The following is a 10,854-nucleotide window of genomic DNA, read 5'->3' as shown; positions in this document are numbered from 1 at the left end:
CTGAAACTGCTGGATAGAGATCATTTCAAATTTTGTAAAATTAGAATTCCCAGGTTCTTAGCTTCTTTTGAATGTTTTTATTTGTATTATTTGTCTGTGTGATAATGTTGGTGCTGTTCCTTCAGAAAACATGTGCAGTAATTTTGGGCCTTTTTTACTGACAGTAAGGATGATTTAGGACCATTAGGTTCTATGTCTCACCGCCTCAGACCCCAGTGTTCCTCCTGGTTGCTCAGCTGTCGTGGAGACCTTGAATGAATTATCTATGGCAGTTCATCACCGAAGATCATCACACTGCCAGAGACTGTCTTCCCCCAAAATCTGGTAAAAAATATTTTTCATGCTATTGGGCCTGTTTCCAGAAATTAATTAACACTTCCCTAAATACAGGATGTACCTCATCATGCTTTAAACAGACTCAATTTTGGTTTCAGCCTTGTTTGCACTGTATATGTTGCCACTGTGCTCTATTTGATCACATTATAAGGTTTTATTTCACTGTTTTGCAGATGACATTGAGATTTATTTGTCTTTAACAACAAAGAAAGACTCCATTTAGCTATTATTGTGATGCTTTGAAGATTTTAAACAGTGGTTGTCCTTCTTTTTTTTTTAAATGAAATGAAATGAAAACAATTGTTGTGGAATTGTCGTTTTTAAGAACTTTGTTAGTATATAAATTGACAGTGCTCTGGGCCCCTTATCTTCTTATTGTAAGTCAAATGTTAAAAACTTTGTATGTACCTTGATGGTTCCTTTAAACTGTGTAGGCAGCTGAGTGCAGTAGTCTGATCTAGTTTTATCTATCTGAGACAGCCTTCAGCCATCTTCTAGCTAAGGTCTTTGAATGTGCTATTGCAGATTGGACTACTGCAACTCTCTGTACTTTGGTTTGGACCAGTCCTCTATTTATTGTGTCCAGGTGGTCCAAAATGCAGCTGCTCATCTCCTCACTGGTATGAAACAAAAGGAGCATATAACCCCAGTGTTGGCATCTCTACACCGACTTCCTGATCCTTATAGGACACAATTTAAAATTTTACTTTTTTAATAATAAAAATGGATTGCATTTATATAGCGCTTTTCGGGGCCCTCAAAGCGCTTTACAATTCCACTAATAATTCACTCTCACATTCACACACTGGTGGAGGCAAGCTACAGTTTTAGCCACAGCTGCCCTGGGGCAGAATGACAAAAGCAAAGCTACCATATCATGCCATCGGCCATCACCAGTAAGCAAAGTGTCTTGCCCAAGGACACAATGACTGAGACTGTTCAAGCCAGGGCTCGAACCGGCAACCTTCCGGTTATAAGACAAATTGCCAACTCTTTGAGCCACAATCACCCACTAAGCAAAGTTACTAAACAGCTGAGCCCTTTCTTACCTACCTGAGCTATCTCTTCATGCTCCAGAAAGAATCATGAGGTCTGTGTTATCAATTCCAAGGTCTAAACTAAATCTCACCGAAACAGAGCTTTCTCTGTGGCAGGTCCCAGACTCTGGAAGTCTGCCGCTAAATATTAGATCTATACAAACACTGGAACATTTTCAATCTCTACTGAAGATGTCTACTGAACATTTTGATGGACTGGCTTTTAGCAAATGTTGACTCAAAGCATTTTTTTTTGTTTTACCAGCCTTAGTTCTTGTTTTTAGTTCTTTTTATCTTATTGTATAATTATTTCTGTTATGTTTTTATTGCTTCACTGTCATGCATTTTATGTAATTTAGTTACATTTTTGTTTCTAAAGCACTTTGTGCAGCATGAGTTGTTGAAAATGTCAAGTAACTTATTATTTTATTTTAACTTTATGGGGAAAACCTAGCCTTGTTAATAGAGGTGGGATTTATCCCACTTTGGATGGAGCAGCTCTCATTTTTAGAAATGTGGCTAAATATATGAAACCATGAAAACTTGACTATCCAGGTGCCAGGATGTTGAAGTCTGACATGCCACACTGGAGCTCTTCTCCTCCTGTCATGCCCTCATAACCCTATCCCCATAGAGACTGTGAATAGAATTTCAAAAAGACCCCGGCAAAAAGGTAGCAATTAATGGGAGGGGGCTTTTAGGCTTGAATATTAAAATTCATTATTATTGAGCTGTCCTAGAAACACCCTGTTGCAGCATTCTTCAGTTGATCCAGAATGCTGGAGTGAGAGAACTCACAGGGACTAGAAAGAGAGAGCATATTTCTGCCATACTGGCTTGTCTTTATCAGCTCCCTGTTAAGTTCAATTCAATTCAATTCAATTCAACTTTAGTTATACAGCGCCAAATCACAACAACAGTCGCCTCAATACATTTTATATTGTAAGGTAGACCCTACAATAATACATAGAGAGAAAACCCAATAATCAAATGACCCCCTATGAGCAGCACTTTGGCGATAGTGGGAAGGAAAAACTCCCTTTTAACAGGAAGAAACATCCGGCAGAAACAGGCTCAGGGAGGGGTGGGGCCATCTGCTGCAACCGGTTCGGGTGAGAAAAGGGAGACAGGATAGAAAACATGCTGCAGAAGATAGGCAGAGATTAATAACAAGTAGGAGTCAATGCAGAGAGGTCTGTTAACACATAGTGAGTGAGAAAGGTGATTAAAAAGGAAAAACTCAATGCATCATGGGAGTCCCCCTGCAGCCTATGCCGATTGCAGCATAACTAAGGGAGGATTCAGGGTCACCTGGTCCAGCCCTAACTATATGCTTTAGCAAAAAGGAAAGTTTTAAGCCTAATCTTAAAAGTAGAGATAGTGTCTGTCTCCTGAATCCAAAGTGGAAGCTGGTTCCATAGAAGCAAAGTGCTCTAAAAAGGGTGATATGGTACTACAAGGTCATTAAGATAAGATGGGGCCTGATTATTTAAGAACTTGTATGTGACGAGCAGGATTATAAATTTAATTCTGGATTTAACAGGGAGCCAATGAAGGGAAGCCAAAACAGGAGAAATCTGCTCTCTCTTTCTAGTCCCTGTCAGGACTCTTGCTGCAGCATTTTGGATTAATTGAAGGCTTTTCAGGGAGTTTTTAGGACTTCATGATAATAATGAATTACAGTAGTCCAGCCTAGAAGTAATAAATGCATGAACTAGTTTTTCAGCATCACTCTGAGACAGGATATTTCTAATTTTAGAGATTCAGTTCAGAATTCATCTTAAAATCTCTCTCAGTCCTTTTTTCTTACATCTCAAATAATCAGTCCCCATCTTAGCTTAAAGACCTAAATAGTTCCACATGACCCCAACAGAGCGCTTCATTCCCAGACTGTTGGCTTACTTGTGCTTTCTAGGGTATTTAAAAGTAGACTGGGAGGCAGACACTTCACTGTCAGCCCCTTCTCTTGTGAAATCAGCTCTCAGTTTGGATTCAGGAGCCTGGGTAGTGGTGGAACTCTATTTGTTTCTACACCACTCTGCATTTATTAATTAGTTACTCCTACTCTCTGGCTCTCTTCCAGTGTGTTTTTTGTCCTGTCTTCCTCACCTCACTCACAACCAGTTGGCAATGGCAGGTTGCTGCTCTTTCCTCAGACTGGTTGCTTAGAGGAGGTCATATGATTGTAATATCATTTTCAGGAGTGTTGATATGTGAGTATTGATGTGACTGAATGATTGTCTGTCATTCTGTGTCATCCCTGTGACAAAGTAGAACCTATCTGGGATTAAACAACCTCTCACCCTACGACAGCTGGCATAGGATCCTCCTGGGATAGGTTACTTACATGATGACTGGCCAAAATGAAATTCGGCTGTTGATTTCCATGTAAACTTTCTGCAAGAAGAACTGATAAAAGAGGACTGTGCTTGGTTTCTTCCAGTATTATTGGACCACAGATTTACCAGATGGCATACCAACTTTTTCCCATTTGTTACTCCTACATATTCCTTAGCAGGTAAATTTATAAAACAATGAACACCTGGTAAATAAACAGAAGTCGCGTTTTTATGGTGTATTTCTGACCGAAAGAGGAGCCTTTATGATCCTGTGAGGCATACTTCTAAAATGCACATAAATCTGGTCCAGGGGTTTCAAGTGATGTCTCTATAGTGATTTCTTTCTGTGATGGATGATATGCTGCTAACAATAACCCTGCCTCTGTGGATTGTTATCTAAAGTTGTGTGTAACTATGACGAAAAAATAGTGTAAGCTCCTGTATGTGGCTACATGGAAGCATCAATGGTCGCTGAAGTAATGTAAAAGACCTTTCATCCCTCATTATGTGCACTATTTTTAGTTTACTTTTATTATAATTAAAGTAACAAAAGCAAATACTTCTTAAATATGAAACTGTAGTCTGAAATCCATGCTAAGACAGAGAGACAGCCACTCATTCACACTCACATTCAAACCTATGGGCAAATTAGAATCACCAGTTAACCTAACCCCACTGTATCCCACTGAAGTGTGTTAAATACTAAATGTTTTAATCTTTTTTTTTAATGAAAAAATGAACAATATCGTCATGTCAATTCTTTATAGCCCATAGCAGATTTAAACAACAGAAGCTGACCCAAAGTCCTCTAAAGATGAAAAACACTATATAGGCAAACTGTGTTAACTAGTTATTGTGGGTACCTAAAATCACAACGCTGTTTTGTTAGTGTTCATTAAAATATCTACAATGATTCAGCTCATAAATCATTACACACTGCTCTCCCTTACATAAGCTCCCTTTACTGGTTATTTGCTTATTTTGTATCAGTGTTGGTATCGACAATACTTCTCTTAATTTACTTGGTATACTAAAATTTGCAGTATCGCACAGCACTATCAATTAGTCTGTTGGTTTGTTTTCTTTGTATTATTGTAGGGTCTTTACCTTACAAGATAAAGTACCTTGAGGCAAATGTTGCTGTGATTTGGCACTATGTATATAAAATTGAGTTGAACTGAACTGAAGTCTAAATCAAGCTTGAGGCAAAGTGAGATTTCCAGGCATTACAGGGAGTTTTTCTTCATTAACTTAATGACTATAGTCCAAAACTCAGTTACAAACTATGCTACTCACTGATATACCTTTCTTAAATTTAACAGGTGTTAGCTGCATCCTCCTTTTTTAATGGTTTTGCACTTTACAGTCTCCATTGACACAATAGTTCACTAGTGGAATTTGCAAAAAGGGAGATTCAGCAGAGTTTAACTGGATGATTGGTTTCACAGTCCTGATGGAGAGAAAACAGAAGTTAGAGGGAGGAATAATTGTGGTTTGAGTGGCTGTTCAGTTCAGTCAGCTGATTGATTCTGAAATTGTGTCATGATTTAAATGGAATGCAGCAATTAGCAGAGGAGGGAACACGATTCAGGGGGCCACCAGGGAAGCCAACATCAGTGACGAAGAACCCAGTGGCCAAAGCCACTCTGGTGGACTCGAATCTGCACCACTGCAGGCTTGCCTGGAGACCTATGTTGGTAGAGGTGATGGGACACCTCAGGAGACTTGGCAATGGGCAAAGGTCTCCAGAGGCCTGCATCAGTGATGGAAACCCTCCAGAGGGTCTTAATCTCAGTTTCAGGTGCAGTCAGATATGGAGCCTTGGGCCCAGATCTTTTTTTAACTCTGGACTCTTGGATCCACTGAAGACTCTGGCAACTGGGGATGCTCAACAGGGCATCGCTGGATTCAAGTTTAGCTGGCTCTGGAGACCTTGCAGATTCTGGGTCAAGGCAGGTAGAGGGGACCTGACGTCAGCAGATGCAGGTGCAGTAGCAGTCTCTGGTTGGGGCCCATTGTCTCTCAGGTTGCATAGGATCCTCAGGTTGCACAGGCTGGGGCTGCACAGGGGCATAGGACTTGCAGTCAACAGCAAGCCCTATGCCCCTGTGAGTGCCCTCAACAGCTGGGGCTGTTAAGGGGACTCAGCAACTTTGGAGGATGGGGCAGCACAGGGCACCTATTCACCACACGGAGGCTCTCAGCCATTCAGTGCAAGTAGCACTGAGTTACAGGTCATGATTTACAGTTTTCCAAAAACTCCATGAGCCATAAAATGCTCAGAATAAATAATTAAATGTAAACAAAACACAGTACTAATTTAGTATTGTTTAATTTAAACATATTCCAGTATTTCTGATCTGATTTGATCTTTTCTTAAATTATCTTATCTTTCTTTAACTTTAAGGCCTGCCTCACTGCTTGTGTCCACATTGGTAGCTTGCCACCACAACAGGCACAAATAACCTTTTGACATAGGCTTCTATTGTCTCTGCAATGGAGGCTTCAAACATATTGCTTTTGGATTTAGGATACACAATAATTGAAGATGTGGTAGCTAAAGAGCTGTTAACCATGGATCATATACCAAATGTGTTTTTTAAAAAGCTGACTTTTGATAACAAATAAAATATAATGTTTTTTCTCACCCAGCAGTGTTCCTTCACAAATTGTGTGGCTTTATAATAATGTTTACTACTGCCATAATTTCAACAACCACAATGAATCCATACATGATTTTGAGGCACTGACTAAAAGAGTAGATGCCACCCTTCTTAAATTACTTCCTGCATGGCTCTGAGTTTGAAAAAAAAGAAAATGCATTTTTTTAATCGGCTCCCTCTAGAAGTTTAAGTTTTGATCTGAATTACTAAAATTAGTCATAAATGATGTCAACAGAATACACTGCCCTTGAGCATTAGCACTAATACAGAAGGGATGTCAAATCAATTTGCAGGTACAGATTTAAGTTACTCCAGAAGATATATTGTGAATTTAAAACAGCTGTACATAACTGCACTGAGTAGGAGATAAGGTCAGGTTCTGTTCAGGCCCTGCAGGAAGTATGACAGAGCTGTCACAATGTATCACCTTCAAACACGTAGAATTATTATTTGATGCCAATCTTTAACATCTTATGTAAACAACTTGATACCAGAGATAAATCTCACTAATAAATGTGGATTTGCTGCATGTACCTCTGTTCTTCACCTATTTTGACAACTGTTTATCTAACCTATTTTAAACTTGTTGGGTGTATTTCTGGGTATCCAAATGCAGTGTTATGTTATTTGGATGACTGGTTGTGTCATTTTGGGGGGGTTGTCCGTCTGTTGCTAAGGCAACATTATCAAAGGCACAGTGTAAGGTCGCACTTCTCTGCAACCTTACAATGATTTTACAAGTCCAGATAACATCTATTTTGATCCTCATGTTAACATGTATGCGAAAGGTGTCATTGCACTAGAGACAATGTAACACTGGAATTGTACAGCCTTTGTCATCTGTAAGTTCATTTTGTGTGGTCCTCTTGTTCTGTGCTGTGAGTCTGGTTGTAAACAGGGTTGCTTCTACCCATACATGTGGAAAATATATTCAAGCATTGCAAGCATTTACCTCCTTTCTGTGTATGTGAATCTTTTTGCTTGAAACTATGAAAGACAAGATGCATACAAACATTAATACAAAATGATAATAACTAATATCATACATCCAGTGATCTCAGTAGAGCAGAGATATGAAGAAGGGTTTCAGAGAATGCTTAGTTTGAGTAATAGCACACTATCATAAATGAAGATGCTCTTATCACAAGTTTAAAACACGTAATCTCCCTTGGATTGACTTTGTTTAACATTTAATAGTTAATATAAAGGTGTATTTTAGACTGTGCATAAAACCAAATGTTTGTTGCTGTGACTTAAGCAGACAGAAGACTGCATTCATACCCAAACACACAGACACAGACTCTCACACCACTCCTTTAGCAGCAGTTTTCCTCTCTCTGAATTAGCCTGCTGCAAGGATGTGATGAGAACTGACAGCTACTATGGACTGTTTGGACTGGATGTGATCCACTTGGCTCACTGCTGATCAAATCTCCAACAACAGACTATTAACTCCAAGCAAATTGTGCCAAGTAGTTTAAAGGGATCCTTGTCTGTTTTAATAACTGTGATATCTCAGTTTGTTGACAGAGTGTAAAAAGACTCATTTTGGTTAGCCTGATAGCAAAAGCACACAATCTGTCACAGTCTTTGTCTCTCCACCTCTATCTCAGCTTTTCCCCTTTTTTATCCTACTTTTTTAGTGTTGTTGTTTTTGTTTTTGTTTATTCCAAAATTCTACATAATGTTTTATTGAACGTTTTAAGATAATTTGTCCTTTTTTTTAAGACACGCCTTCTACCATGCATAAGAATTAAGATTATATATGTACTTCAGAAAAAAAAACACATTTCACCATATTGCATTCAACTCTTGCATTTACCCTTCATTCTAATTTGTGCTGTACAGTTATTTCATTTTTAACTTTACATTTTATATTTTATTTTATTTTATTTTATTCCTTCCTAGTTAAATTTACCCTTTTTAATTTTCATATTTATTTCCTATCTTATTCATACCCTTTTCATTTTTCTTTAGGTCACGAGCAGTTGTGTAAGCATTTCACTGCATATCGTACTGTGTATGACTGTGTATGTGACAAATAAAATTTGAATTTGAATTTGAACTCAGTCATTAATCTGATGCAGTACATGCAAGTTATTTAAATATTTACGAGCTTGTCATCGTATTACATCTGTATCTGACTGACAGTGCTGATTTCACTGTGACAACACTTATTTAGTATGCATTTCTCTTCCTTAAAAGTAAAGGTAGAAAGCACAATGAACAAACAACACACAGCTGCAGTAGCTTGACAAAGAATGATAAAAGAAAAGAAAAAAACAATACACTGATGCCCATGATGTCCATGGAGTGTGGTCTCGAGGCAGTCACTGCAGCGCATGTAATACATGATAGAAATTTTAATTATGAGCTGGGAACTTTTTGGCATGCCAAAATTCCAGTGGTGGATCCACCTGGGTTTAACCTTTTCCATTATCACCTGACATCTACCCCTTATATATGGTATTTTCACAAATATTACATAAAAGGAAACATTATAACAGAAGATGTTTAATGCATGTAAGAGAGTTGATGTAAAAGGATACATGTTTTGTAATAATAATAATATTATTAATAACAACAACAATAATAATAATTTATTTGTCTTTTAAATGTGGATAATGCTTAAGTCTTAGTCTGATGTAAGAAAATATTCAGCAGAGCACTGAGGTGAATAAAACAAATATGAGGTAAAGGGCTGGCAAAGTTGTTCATCATGCTTTAGTTGGGGCTCTGTCCTTTCAGTTGATGGTTTGGACGTGATGGATGTTTCTTTAGTGACAGTGAAATCAATGCATTCCACTGTTTCTACTGTGAGCTATCTAGAGCTCAAAAATATATATATGTTTGAGAGCAAACACTTAGAAACATTGCAGTGTTATATAGGACATAGTGATGTCTCACTCCTCAAAGATGTTTATTTCTAGACACAGTGTCCCAGTTATTCAGGATGATGTGTATTTGCTGTTTATCCAAGTAAAAATGGGTCTTGAAACATCCAGGGTCAGTCAAATCACAATAACATGTGTATTGTGTATTGCGTAGGCTTTAGGAAAAGGAGACAAGGTCCACTCTTGTTTTATGGGAACAGTCTTTACTTGCTTGTCATGATGTCAACAGGGTAAGTAGTCAGAGTTAGGCTTTGTTAAACAGAGTGTCTCCTAGGACAAAAGTAGATTGGTATGTGTGTGTCTTTAAATTTGTGTGCATTTGATTGGGAGGGGACAAGATGGTGGTGGGTTTCTCAAAATTAAATGGCTTATCGCTTTCTTGTCAAAAGAAAAATCAATTGTGACATTCTCCTGACAGTGTACACCACATTTAATTAGCACAGAGATGCCTTGGAGAAAGCAAAATTATCCAGTAACTGAGGAGTAGACAGTGGTTGGTTTGGGCAAGGTGAAGAACAGTAATGCAGGATGCAAAAAGAGAGTAAATGGTAGATGATAGAAAGGCAACACAGGGGTCCAAAGTTGGAAAGTAGGAAGGGGGGAATGTAACAATAGAGAAGATGAAGTGAAAGAGGGAAAGTGGATGCAATGAGAAAGAAGAAACCAGGGCTGAGGCAAAAAGAAGAAGGGAGAAAAAGGGAGATTAGCGAGTAAGAGTAAGCTAAGTTTAATTCAGTTTTATTTATATAAAACCAAATCAAAATAACCAGACTGTGTCGTTCAATGTGAATATTAAACAAATGAGTAAGAATGCTTTCTTGTATTTCTGCAACATCTCCAAAATTAAAAAGTATCCTCTCTCCTCTGAGACAGGATATTCATGCATTTATTTCTTCTAGCCTTGACTATTGTAATTCATTATTATCATAAACACTCCCTGAAAAGACTTCAGTTGATCCAAAATGTTGCAGCTACAGTAGTGACAGGGACTAGGCAAAGACCATATCGGCTCCCTGTTAAATCCAGAATCCAATTTAAAATCCTCCTCAAATACGAGGTCTTGTATAATCAGGCCCCATCTTATCTTAAAGACCTTATAGTACCATATCACCCCAACAGAGCACTTTGCGCTCAGACTGCTGGCTTACTTGCGGTTCCTTGGCTATTTCAATTTAATTTTATTTATACAGCGCCAAATCATAACAACAGTCGCCTCAAAGTGCTTTATATTGTAAGGTAAACCCTACAATAATACATACAAAGAAAAACCCAACAATCATATGACCCCCTATGAGAATGCAGTGGAAATTTAATTAACAAAGTCAGCAGACATGGTCAACTGCAATCAACACTCTTTATTATTATGGGCGTATGAAAGAGAGAGCGCGCATCCAGCAAGTCCGTCAAGCAGACTCCTAGACAGAAGTGGAAGTAGAAGAAATTACAAACTGATCATACCATACAACACACGGCCCGCTATAAAACCCAGCGAAACACTCCACTACAATGGGCATGCTGTTTCATGCCCTTGCCATTATCAGCACCTGAACAAGGGGGGTTGTTTTCTTCAACTACTGAGGCCGAA

The sequence above is a fragment of the Astatotilapia calliptera genome, chromosome 9 (genome assembly GCF_900246225.1).
Source record: "Astatotilapia calliptera chromosome 9, fAstCal1.2, whole genome shotgun sequence".
Lineage (NCBI taxonomy): Eukaryota > Metazoa > Chordata > Actinopteri > Cichliformes > Cichlidae > Astatotilapia > Astatotilapia calliptera.
Note: the sequence above shows the minus strand (reverse complement) of the source record.